Consider the following 13,404-nt stretch of genomic DNA (forward strand, 5'->3'; position numbering starts at 1 on the left):
TACTTCCCCATAGACCCACGAGGAAGTAATAATGTAGTTTTGTTATGCATATAAAAATATTAAAAAGTACATGAAAGAAAGAGAAAGGAGGAGAGAGATAAGTAAGTGGGACCATTTTTAAATGTACTACTGAAAACTTATCTAATACCATTGTGTATTTATTGATACTATTTCTACACGTAGTAAGTACCACTGAATGGATATATAGTACCATTACATGCATACACTATACCACTGAATGCTCAATGATACTCTTTGATCATCCAATGATAGTATTAATCATCCAATGGTACTAGTCTAAATTCATAATATGCATTTACGTGTAATTACACCCTTACCCTTTGTCTACATTCCTATATATATAACGAAATTCCAATAGGACAAGCTCATAGACCCACTATGAACTGTAGACTATGCTCCCTAATCAGTAATCACTATAGACTATTTTGGAGTAAAAAAAGTTTAAGGGCTTAAGGCTATTAGAGAATAGAGAATAGAGAATATGACTTATGAGTTACGGGAGTACAAACTCTACAACGTCTATCGGTCTATGAACTGGGAAATCTCTAGAAAACAGCTTGGGAACTTTTTTAACCCATTTTGGAAATATTTTTATGACAATTTTTTAGAACTTGAAAAAAAATAGTGCGTTACAACTTGTATAACTGTATAACGGCTTTACGGTGACAATATTATATTTTTTTAACGGGAGGAAAGCAAAAAAAAAATTGAGTAGGGTTTTTCGGTGTTATTTACTTCAAACCGTTTTATAACATCCGATTTTGCATATTTTTCTTAATTAGCGAAATCCTTACATGTATAAAACATGTCTATAAAATTATTTATAAATATTTAAATTTTTAATTATTGGTTATGATGTGCAAACAACTAATTTTTATCAATAATTTGGTTTCAAACACATAATTTAAATATATTTAATTAAATCAGGATATGGCGTTTTGATTATGCATGTCCATAAAATCTTAAAATTATACAATTCGATTTTATGATTCAATTTTGAGAGCCCCTTCTAGTTCAAAGTAAAATCCTGATTTTGATAACTTTGCTAACAATACTTTATATTTCCTCTATTTGAACATAAAATTGTGTTCATAACACTTTAATAAAAAATACGAGAGGTTTTTGAGTAAAATGTTGCAAATTTTATTAAACGATGAAAATATAATAAAATTCCCCATCTAGTCTCCAATTTTCCACCGTATAATTTCTTTAAATTTTTTAAAATACCTAATGATGCCATTACTGTGAAATACTTTCCTTTTTTTTTAAAGCTGCACTTGCTATTTTTTAAAGGAAAATGATAAAAGCTATGTATAAGAAGCTTAAAAAGAAGATATTGAGGATAACTTAACATTAATAACACCGATCTGCGTGTGTTTTTATCATGAATTCCCAACTTAATTCTATTTTAAAAAGTTTATTTAATGCGTATACATAAACCCAAGGGCTACATATATTATTACCCTTTTTTAAAAGCTATGCTTCCTTTTTTAATAAAATCTTTAAAATTTAATATAGAGTAAATATATATACCCACTTATGATCCCTACTCACTCTTAATTATAATCATTCTCACTTTTTTAATAGTCTTTACCCCTTTTCACACCACTCTACTTTTCCATAAAATAATAATTCTCTATCTTTTATTATAATTTTTTTTTTATTATATTATCTACCTCACTAACATCTTATTTTATTAAACCTCTTAAAACTCTGTGCAATCCCAACTTTAACTTCAAATATTCTCCCACTGTTTTTCTTAATGTATCATTTTGACCGATACATTTGTTGAGACGCAACTTTGACCATTAATATCTTTAATTGTCTATTAGTAAAAACTTTAGAAAAATTATAGTATCATGAAATTAGATATTATGACTAATCTAATAATATATTAGTATAAAATAATATTTATTTATTTTATAGAGGTAAAAAAATTAAGTCAACCATGATATACAAATAGTGCAAAAGTAAAATGATGTCTTAAAAAAAAATTGAAGAAAGTACTGAAAAGAGGGAGTATAGTTATTCCATATTTTTTATTTTTAGGGTGGACCGGCGACAGGTGGTGGTGAGTGGTGAAGGGGGAGTGGGGAGATCGAGGTGGTAATGTGGGACCCAATGTGAGGAGAGAGAATCAAAGAGTGGTGTAGAGGACAGTGAAAGTGAGTAGAGTACGCAAGTATGCTGTGCTAGTGCCCAAAATATGGACGAAGGGAAGCAGTTAAAAAGATGAGTGTGTGAATTTGTTTGTATTATCACTATTATTAAGGGATTATTTATTATAGGGTGATTATTTGGTCAATTATTTCTTCGTTTTCTCTCTCCAAGTTGGTTTCCATTATGACATTTTAGTCTTACACTTCATTATATCTCACATTTATGCACTTGTTCCTTGTTTTTTCATCTTATTATATGGACTTTAAATGTGTATTAATTATTGTTAAATTTATTAAGAGTAACTAGGCACGATGTGTCTACCAATATAACGATGAGATAGATCTTATGCCATGAACAATTTTAAATGTGATTTATGTACATTTGATTAGATCTATCTTGTGTATTGCTTTGTTACAATCAATATTTAAATTTAACTTTTACATTAAAACAAAGAGTCAAAGATGTACATATTATTCTAATAATATCATCTTCAGGCAGCTAATAATATCACTTATACGTAATATTTCAGTTTTAACTTTTACATTAACCAAATGCCTTCAGACAAGTAATAGTATCATCTTCTTCAGAACCTAAGTGAAAACCAAAAATTTAAAAATAAATGGAGATCAAGAGATTGGATAGTTTATGTTGGGATGGACCCCGTACCTATAGTGTCGATCCAAACATGAACCGGGCTATTTAAACCGATTTTAAAATATTTGCTTTCATATTTAATTTTTTCTTTTAATAATAAGATGGAAAAAGGCAAAAGATGACTAATGCCTTGTTCTTTCGAGCTAAACTAAATTGAAACATTTGTTTTCATATTTAAATATTTGTTTTCATATTTAAAAATATTTTTTTTTATATAATAAGATGGAAAAAGGCAAAAGATGACTAATGCTTTGTCTTTAAAGCTAAACTAAATTGAAACGAAGTAGAAAAATGAACTAAGCTAAACTAAGTTGAACTGAACTGAATTGAACTTAAAATAAGTCCAAAAGAACAGGGCCTAGTTGTTTGATGCCATTTTTTTATGACCTAAACTAATACTTCATATAAAATAACTCATATTATACACATCTTTCTAATAAATTAATGGATATAAAATAAAATAATTAATTATTTTCAAGGATTTTATGCATAAGTTTAAATAGCTATCGGTCCAATTCAAAACCAGTTTTTAAATGGACTTGAATCATACATGGAGACCTGAAATTTATTGCTAAATATCTTTACCATTGAAATAGATATTAATATTTCATGTTTGAAAACTACACATGAATACAAATCTAACATCTCATTTGATTTATGTTTATATAAAGGAATAATGTGTAAATAAGGTTATAATTTAGTTAAATTGTAAAATCAAATCAAATTAATTAGAGATATTCAAATCATATCAAACAAAATGAATGAACATAGCCAAAATTTGAAGATTAGTAGATCCAGTACAGTTGTAGGCTTGTAGCGATCTAATTATGATTTAATTAGTTAATAGTTAATACAATAATACGTTAGAGGTGATCAAAGTTAACCCGACCCGATTTTGGGCAGAATTTTTGGCTCGAAATCGGGTTGGGCCCGTCTCGGCCCGAATATTTTTTTTTTGACGGGTTTGAGAATGCGTTTTTATGCATATTTAGTTGATTTTTTAGGCCCAACCCGAAAATGGCCCGAAAGCACGCATGGCCCGACCATTTTGGGGGGGTTTGGGCACAAAAATTCCTGCCCGAAGCTTGACCCGACCCGACACGAGAAGTGGGCATAATTTTTTAGCTTCGGCCCGGCCCGCCTAATGATCACCTCTATAATACGTAGTATGAGTATACAACAGTACGTAGTGAACTAGTACTATATTGTTGACATAATTAGTTGTTCATTAGTACGCTTGGTCTAGTGGTAAGATTGTCACCTACCAACCTTGAGGTTGGGGGTTCAATCCCCACTAGAGACACTTTGAGGGTGGGATTCCTTACCCTTCCCCCTCACTCTCAAAGTGTCTAACCCGCAAATACCGGACCAAAAAACTTGTGAGGGTTGAGGTACGGTCAGGATCTTTCTCCTTACCTTAAAAATAAAATAAAATTAGTTGTACATTAGTGTTTCACAATCTACGATATTTATGTGTTAAAAAGTACAAATTATCACCAATATCTAGAGCTGTCACAAACCAACCCAAACTGGTGAATCTGAATTGTTTCGAACTGTTCTGAAAAGGAACCGAACCGCTAAGAACCTGTTATTTTCAAACCGACCCGACCCAATTTTTTAAAACCTGAAACTGAACCGATCCGAATGTTTAAGAACCGTTAATGAACCGTACCCGTTATCAAGCCGAACCGATACAACCCGAAACCGAGAACAACCCGAATCGAAGTACTTTTGAACCCAATAGCAACCCGACCCATTGTAAATCGAAACCGTTTAAACCCTACAAAAACCCGATAAACCCAATTCGTTTACAACCCGTAACTGGTTACACTACTAGAAAACAGCTGATTTACGAGGGAAATATTCCGTCGGTAAACCTTAAAAATCCGTCGGAAAGTCCACTACTGTCGGGGATCCCTTTGTAGGAAATTTGGGTTATACCGAGGGATTTTTCGTCGGAAACTTCCTTACCGACGGAATTTCCAACGGATTTTAGTTTCTCGGAACCTTAGTTTGACCAGAATTGGAGGTCTGTCGCAACCTGTCGACGGAATAAAATCCCTCAGAATATTCCCCTGTTCCGACAGAAATTTCCGTCGAAAGGCCCCACCTTTCCGAGGGAATTTTCCGTCGGAATAGGGGAATGTTACGAGGGATTTATTCCATCAGAAGATCCACTTTTCCGAGGGATTATAATTCCGTTGGAAGATCCCCTTTTCCGAGGGATTATAATTCCGTCGGAAGGTCCCCTTTTCCGAGGGATTATAATTCCGTCGGAAGGTCCCCTTTTCCGAGGGATTATAATTCCGTCGGAAGGTCCCCTTTTCCTGGGGATTATAATTCCGTCGGAACTTTTCTTCTTTTTTGCGACGGAATAAATTTCTATTTTGGCTATATATTTTCCTCCGGGACAAACCTGTAATTCCTGCTTTTTATATTATATTACTCACTGAATAATTTGTGCAAATATATATATATATATATATATATATATATATATATATATATATATATATATATATATATATATAATTCCAATGTTTACAATAAACACTAAGTTAATATAAAATTAGAACTAACAAACACTAAGTTCATCAATGCTATACACCAGCGCGAGAGCCCTGGCCAGCTCCACCAAAACCCGGGTCGTCGTCCCTGGGATCTCGAAATGGAGGTCGCACGTTGGAACATGGGTCATTGGCGTAACGACCCATCATCCTTTCTTCCAGCCTCTGCTCCATTTCTTCCATTTGGGCTTGTAGTTGGGCTTGAACTTGGGCTTGAACTCGGGCTTCCATGTCGGCTTCCATTTGTTCCCGAAGAGCCTGGATCCTGGATTCCATCTGATCCTGCATCTGAGAAACAAAGGAGGGCGTGTACTGCATGGAAGAGGTGGAAAGTCGGCGACCTATCTGGCTGCCATAGTACATGTCAGCACTTTCGCCTAGTCCCTTCACACGTCCTTTTTTGTTCCGACCACCCACTGTCACCCAGTACAGCTCATTCGGATTCTTCTGAGTCCTTTTAGTGCTAGTCGCCTTAACCCTCTTTTGGTAGGCCTCCTAAAAGATAAACATATAAAAGGGAACAAACGAGGTAGTAAGTTATACAAATAAGCTAAACCAAATTGAGCCAACTATGGCCTATATGACCTATTCTTTGCCCATTTTCTATGTTTTTGACCAAATGAACAATTTCTTTATCTAAACATGCATATTTTAGGTATTGTAAGGGGTACAAGCCTTGAAATCACAAAAAACTACAAGTCCCTAAGGTTTGGGATGCATTTTGAGCCAAATGGAGCCAACTATGGCCTGTATGACCTATTCTTTGCCCATTTTCTATGTTTTTGACCAAATGAACTATTTTTTTTTTCTCTAAACATCTCTATTACAGGTAGTCTAAGGGGTACATGCCTTGAAATTCCAAAAAAATACAACTCCCTAAGGTTTGGGACGCATTTTGGAGCCAAATTGAGCCAACTATGACCTATATGACCTATTATTTGCCCATTTTCTATGTATTTGACCAAATGAACTATTTTTTTCTCTAAACATCTTTATTACAGGTAGTATAAGGGGTACAGGCCTTGAAATCACAAAAAACTACAAGTCCCTAAGGTTTGGGACGCATTTTGAGCCAAATTGAGCCAACTATGGCCTGTATGACCTATTATTTGCCCATTTTCTATGTTTTTGACCAAATTAACTATTTTTTTCTCTAAACATATCTATTACAGGTAGTCTAAGGGGTACATGCCTTGAAATGCCAAAAAAATAAAACTCCCTAAGGTTTGGGACGCATTTTGGAGCCAAATTGAGCCAACTATGGCCTAAATGACCTATTATTTGCCCATTTTCTATGTTTTTGACCAAATGAACTATTTTTTTCTCTAAACATCTATATTACAGGTAGTCTAAGGGGTAAATGCCTTGAAATGCCAAAAAAATACAACTTCCTAAGGTTTGGGACGCATTTTGGAGCCAAAATGAACCAACTAAGGCCTGTATGACCTATTCTTTGCCCATTTTCTATGTTTTTGACCAAATGAACTATTTTTTTTCTCTAAACATCTCTATTACAGGTAGTCTAAGGGGTACATGCATTGAAATGCCAAAAAAATACAACTCCCTTAGGTTTGGGACGCATTTGGAGCCAAATTGAACCAACTATGACCTATTATTTACCCATTTACTACGTTTTCGACCAAATGACCTATTTCTTTCTCATAAAATGTCTATTATAGGTATTCTAAGGGGTTCATGACTTGAAATCACAAAAAACTACAAGTCCCTACGTTTTGGGACGCATTTGGAGCCAAATTGAACCAACTATGACCTATTATTTACCCATTTACTACGTTTTCGACCAAATGAACTATTTCTTTCTCATAACATGTCTATTATAGGTATTCTAGGGGATTCATGACTTAAAATCACAAAAAACTACAAGTCCCTACGTTTTGGGACGCATTTGGAGCCAAATTGAACCAACTATGACCTATTATTTACCCATTTACTACGTTTTCGACCAAATGAACTATTTCTTTCTCATAACATGTCTATTATAGGTATTCTAAGGGATTCATTACTTGAAATCACAAAAAACTACAAGTCCCTACGTTTTGGGACGCATTTGGAGCCAAATTGAACCAACTATGAAGTATATGACCTATTATTTACCCATTTACTACGTTTTCGACCAAACGACCTATTTCTTTCTCATGTCTATTATAGGTATTCTAAGGGGTACATAACTTGAAATCACAAATAACAACAACTCCCTACGTTTTGGGACGCATTTGGAGCCAAATTGAACCAACTATGACGTATATGACCTATTATTTACCCATTTACTACGTTTTCGACCAAATGACCTATTTCTTTCTCATAACATGTCTATTATAGGTATTCTAAGGGGTTCATGACTTGAAATCACAAAAAACTACAAGTCCCTACGTTTTGGGACGCATTTGGAGCCAAATTGAACCAACTATGTCCTATATGATCTATTATTTACCCATTTACTACGTTTTCGACCAAATGACCTATTTCTTTCTCATAACATGTCTATTATAGGTATTCTAAGGGGTTCATGACTTGAAATCACAAAAAAACAACAAGTCCCTACATTTTGGGACGCATTTGGAGCCAAATTGAACCAACTATGACGTATATGACCTATTATTTACCCATTTACTACGTTTTCGACCAAATGACCTATTTCTTTCTCATAACATGTCTATTATAGGTATTCTAAGGGGTTCATGACTTGAAATCACAAAACAGTACAAGTCCCTACGTTTTGGGACGCATTTGGAGCCAAATTGAACCAACTATGACGTATATGACCTATTATTTACCCATTTACTACGTTTTCGACCAAATGACCTATTTCTTTCTCATAACATGTCTATTATAGGTATTCTAAGGGGTTCATGACTTGAAATCACAAAACAGTACAAGTCCCTACGTTTTGGGACGCATTTGGAGCCAAATTGAACCAACTATGACGTATATGACCTATTATTTACCCATTTACTACGTTTTCGACCAAATGAACGGGTATCTAGGCATATGATTATGCAAATGATTCAATTATTATATATATATAAAGTGAAGAACACATGCATTAAACTAAACAGAGACATATCATAATTAAACTAAACTAACCAAATAAATAAGCACGCTTATTAAATATTATGTTAAACATTATATCAAACATAAATGTTAAACTAAATACACTAACATACACTTTATTAACCAAAACTAAACCTTATTTAAATAAACTAAACTAAATTAAAATAAACTTAACTATACTAAACTAAAATAGACTAAACTAACATACATTATTACCCTAAACTAACGTGTTATAATACAGTAATTAAAAAGTAAACTTAATTAAACTAAACTAATCTAACATATAATAACACAAACACATTCATTTCAAATATTTCAACAAACTATAATATAAATACAACAACTTTTAAATACAATAACTAAAAACAATAATAAACTAACATATATCTACACACCATTAGGATCTATGCCAAGTATAAACTAAATTTATAAATTTAGCTTTAAAATACTTTCTAACCTGTAGATCTGAGTTTGTTATTGCCAAAGAACCAATTCAATCTACAAAACCTACAAATATTCAAATTCTAAACAAAAAATTAACAAAAAATAAAAGTATAAACTACATTTATGATTTAATCTTTTTAGTTTATGCTTGCATTTTGTATAAGTTCAAAAATAATAATATATGTGAACTTATTAGAAAAAAAAAAAAACCAAAAAAAAAAGAAAAAAAAAGAGGGAAAACGGAAACTACCTGCTGGCGGCGGCGGCTGGTGGGCGTGGAGGTTGCAGAACCGCCGGTGAGTGAGGCTTTGGGGTTGGTGGTTGTTAGTAATTACTCCGGTAAGCCCTAGGTGAAAGGTGGTGGTTAGGGTTTTTCGGACAAAAAAAAAAAAAAAATAAAAAAATAAACCACAAATTGCAAACTTATCGGCGGCGGTGCAGCGGCGGAGGGGCGGCAGATGCGTCCTCCTTGTCTTCCTCTTTCTCCTTGTCCCTTTCTATCTCTTCCTCTTCCTGAATCACCCTCCCTTTCTCTCTCTTCCTCTTTGTCGTTTTTTTTTTTTGGTTCTGGGTTGCAACAGAGGCAGAAACACGCGTTTTTTTTAATTGTTATCAGCTTCCGACGGAAATTATTCCCTCGGAAATGTCAGGTTCCGACGGAATGAGGGAATATTCCGTCGGAATAGAAACATTCCGAGGGAAATAAAATCCGTCTGAACGTTTCCGAGGGAATATTCCGTCGGTAGCGAATTATTCCGACGGATTATTCCTACAAAGTCAATTTTCGCCGGAAGTTTTGAATTTTCTGAGGGAATTACATTCCGTCGGAACCATTCCCTCGGAAATAACCCTATTTCTAGTAGTGTTAGGATCGAACCATTTATAACCCGTTTACAACTAAGTAATTACTATTTATTAGTAACTTGCTAGTTAAAACAAAATATAAATTTAAGTATACAATTAATAAAGTGATAATTATTACTATAACGTGTTTATGACCCGACCAATTACAAGTTTACAACTCGACTCGTCTAATTCATTGCTTGATCAATGTAACTTGTTTAACTCTTTATATCTATGACATGAGCTGATTTTACCTGATTTGTTTTGAACCAAACTCGTTTTTAAATCGATCGAGTTCTATCTGAATCGATTATGATATGAAACGATTACAACCCAACCCTATTAGGATCCGATCTATTTTTTCCTAAAACCAGCTATAAACTGGCAAAATCTGTTTTCAAACCGACTGAGTTCAACTCGAACCGATTACGACCTGAACCGATTACAACCCGACCCGATTAGGACCTGATATGTTTTGACCCAAAACCCGCCTTAAACTGACAAAACCTGTTTTTAAACCGGCCGAGTTCAACCCGAACCAATTATGACCCGAACCAATTACAACCTGACCCGATTAAAACCGACCTGAAAAGAAACCGTAATAAAAAATACCAAAGCAAACCGACCCGAAATTATTTAAAACTAACCCGAACTGACCTGATAATGATTCCAACCCGTTACAAACCGAAAACCAATAAACCGAACCCAAAACCATACCGTAAAACCGATTGACACCCCTACTAGTAATATCAGAGTACTCGTTCCAATGAGAAACAAGGAAGATGCATAGATTTCCTACACTTGAATATAATGCTTGCTTTAAATTTCCTACACTTGAACATAATATGATAACACAATTTTTTATACGTGGCTGGCCATATCGTGTGGCTTGGGTTACTTGTAGGGGGTTACTCGTTTGGTCAGGGGTTACTTGTAGGGGGTTACTCGTTTGGTCAGTGATTACTAGTAGGTGGTTATTCGTTTAATTATGGGTTACTTGTTTGGTCAGAGATTACTCGTTTGGTCAGGGGTAAATGATAGGGATTATTTATTCAGGGTTATTTATTCAAGGGTTACTCGATCCGTGAGAGGTTACTTTCAAATAGAATTCGCGCTTAGCGACCGAGTAAGTAACCCCTTAATTAGTAACCCCTACAAGTAACCTCTGAATAAGTAACCCCTACAAGTAATCCCTAAATAAGGCCTGTTCTGATTCATTGAACTGAACTGAACTGAACTGATTGGAGCTGAATTGAACTAAGTTGTTTATGAGAGAAGGAAATTAGGAACTGAATTAAACTGAACTGATTGGAGCTGAAGTGAACTGAAATTAAGCTGAAGAGAACAGGCCCTAAGTAACTCATACAAGTAACCCCTAAATAAGTAACCCCTGAGTAAGTAACCCCTACAAGTAACCCATGAATTAGTAACCCCTAAATAAGTAGCTCATACAAGTAACCCCTGAATAAGTAACCCTTACAAGTAACCTTTGCCACACGATGTGACCGGTCATACTAAAAAGTTGCTAATATGATAATAATGCTTGCTTAGATTCAATTAACCTTATTTCAGAATAATTGATAGATATATTTTGACATTTTTCACTATTTATATTCTAAATTTAACTATACATTTTTACTATTCCTCCTATCCCTACATATAGTTCCCTAAATATATTCTAAATTTGAGGGCAAATAGGTAAATAAACATTTTAAATATAATTGTCCAGAAACTATTAATAAGAGTTATCTCAAACTTTCTAAAAAGTAAGGATGTAGTTATATATAGGAAATTTTGTCATTTACTACCTTTAAAAAGCTCTATTTTGAAAATAATTACCTTAAAGAAAAATTATTTTAGTTAACTACCACTGAACCAGATAACTGTTTCTGTTACAGTATATATTAGTTATCAAACTCATATTGACATGTATGTCTAATTTGATTGTGTCATTTATTTGGTATCTAGTGAGTAGTAGCATTACCTACAATTAATTTATACTTGGTATACAAATACATTTTTAGTTTTTTTTATGACACTAGGGCAGCAAACGCGCGATGCGCGCGTCATAGCTAGCCATATCCGAAACTCTTTCGATTTAGCATTACATCACAAATTTAGTTATTAGCAGTATTATTGAGCGAAAATATGAAAGCAAATATGTTTAGGGGTATAAATATCCAGTTATCCACACATTATTTAAAAAAACGTTTTAGAGAGTATAATTAATGAAGGTATAATTATCATTAATGAGGTCAAATAAGTAAATAAACATTTTAGATGGTATAATTGTCCAAATACTATTGATTAAAACAAACTTGTACATATTAAGAGGGTATGTATGTAAATACACATATTAAAGGGTATGATTGGTAGCATACTATTAATAAGAGTAATCTTGTACTTTTTATAAAGTAGGGAAATTAAAATTGTTTAAATATAGAAAAAGCATAACCCACACAAAGAAATTAAGGAAATTCTACATTATAACCTTTTGATATTGTGTTTACCAGGTTGTGCCTTCTCATTTTGAAAGTTACACATTATAACCCTCGGGTATAATTAGTAACCATACAGTAACCTTGCTGTTATCCTGTCGTTAACGAATTTCGTTATATTGACTCAATCATCGTTAGCGAGGCCACTGTCCACTTACTAACATTTTTTTTAATCGACTTACGTGTTAGAAAATCTTCCGTTAAAGGTTTTGGGGGTTATTTGGTTCTTATCGAAACAATTTTAGCTCAAATTTAGAAAAAAAAATGTTAATGCCTCGTTTTGCATATTAGAAAATGTCACGAAATGCGTTTCTTTATTATTTTTAGCCACAGAAATTGTTCAAGTAAGGTTTAAGATAATTGTAGTTCTTAAGGAACCAAATTGAGCTCAAAATCGACAAAAAATAATGTAATTGTCTTGTTATACGTGTCAATTGCATTATTTCTTAAATCACCAAATGAGACATTACGTTATTTATTTGCTAACTATGAACTTAATTTGGAACTATAAAATCAATCTCAAAATCTTACCCAAGCAATTTCCACCACTAAAAAATAATGACACGCAAATTGGGACATTTTTTATTACGCTAAACGAGACATCTACGTTATTTTTTGTCAAATCTGAGCTCAATTTGGATTTCTAGGAGCCAAAATGACCCCGAAACCTATAACGGAACATTTTCCAACACGTAAATCAATAAAAAAATTTTGTTAACAACAAGATAACGACAAGGTCACTGTATGGTTATTAATTATACCAGAGGGTTATAATGTGTAACTTTTAAAAAGAGGGTATACAACATGAAAAACGCAATATTAGAGGGTTATAATGTAGAATTTTCCAAGAATATACACTGCTGCTTGCAGGCAAACATCACCCCTCGGCCCTGCAGACCACTGTAAATCCCCCTTGCTACCTATCACCGTATCAGCCTCATTCTTCATCCTCCTCATAGTTGGCCACCAGCCATCCCAGCGCAGCCTCGCCTTGCCCCTCCCCCCAAAACACACTCACGCACACCGTCTCTTCTATAATTCTATTCCTTGCTTTCCCTTCTAAAACCTCTTTCCAACAAGGTCAAAATACGGTTTAAAACCAATTTTCTATTAATGCATGGTGTTTAGCAAGTTTGTAAAAAGAT

The sequence above is a fragment of the Chenopodium quinoa genome, unplaced genomic scaffold (assembly GCF_001683475.1).
Source record: "Chenopodium quinoa cultivar QQ74 unplaced genomic scaffold, ASM168347v1, whole genome shotgun sequence".
Taxonomy (NCBI): domain Eukaryota; kingdom Viridiplantae; phylum Streptophyta; class Magnoliopsida; order Caryophyllales; family Amaranthaceae; genus Chenopodium; species Chenopodium quinoa.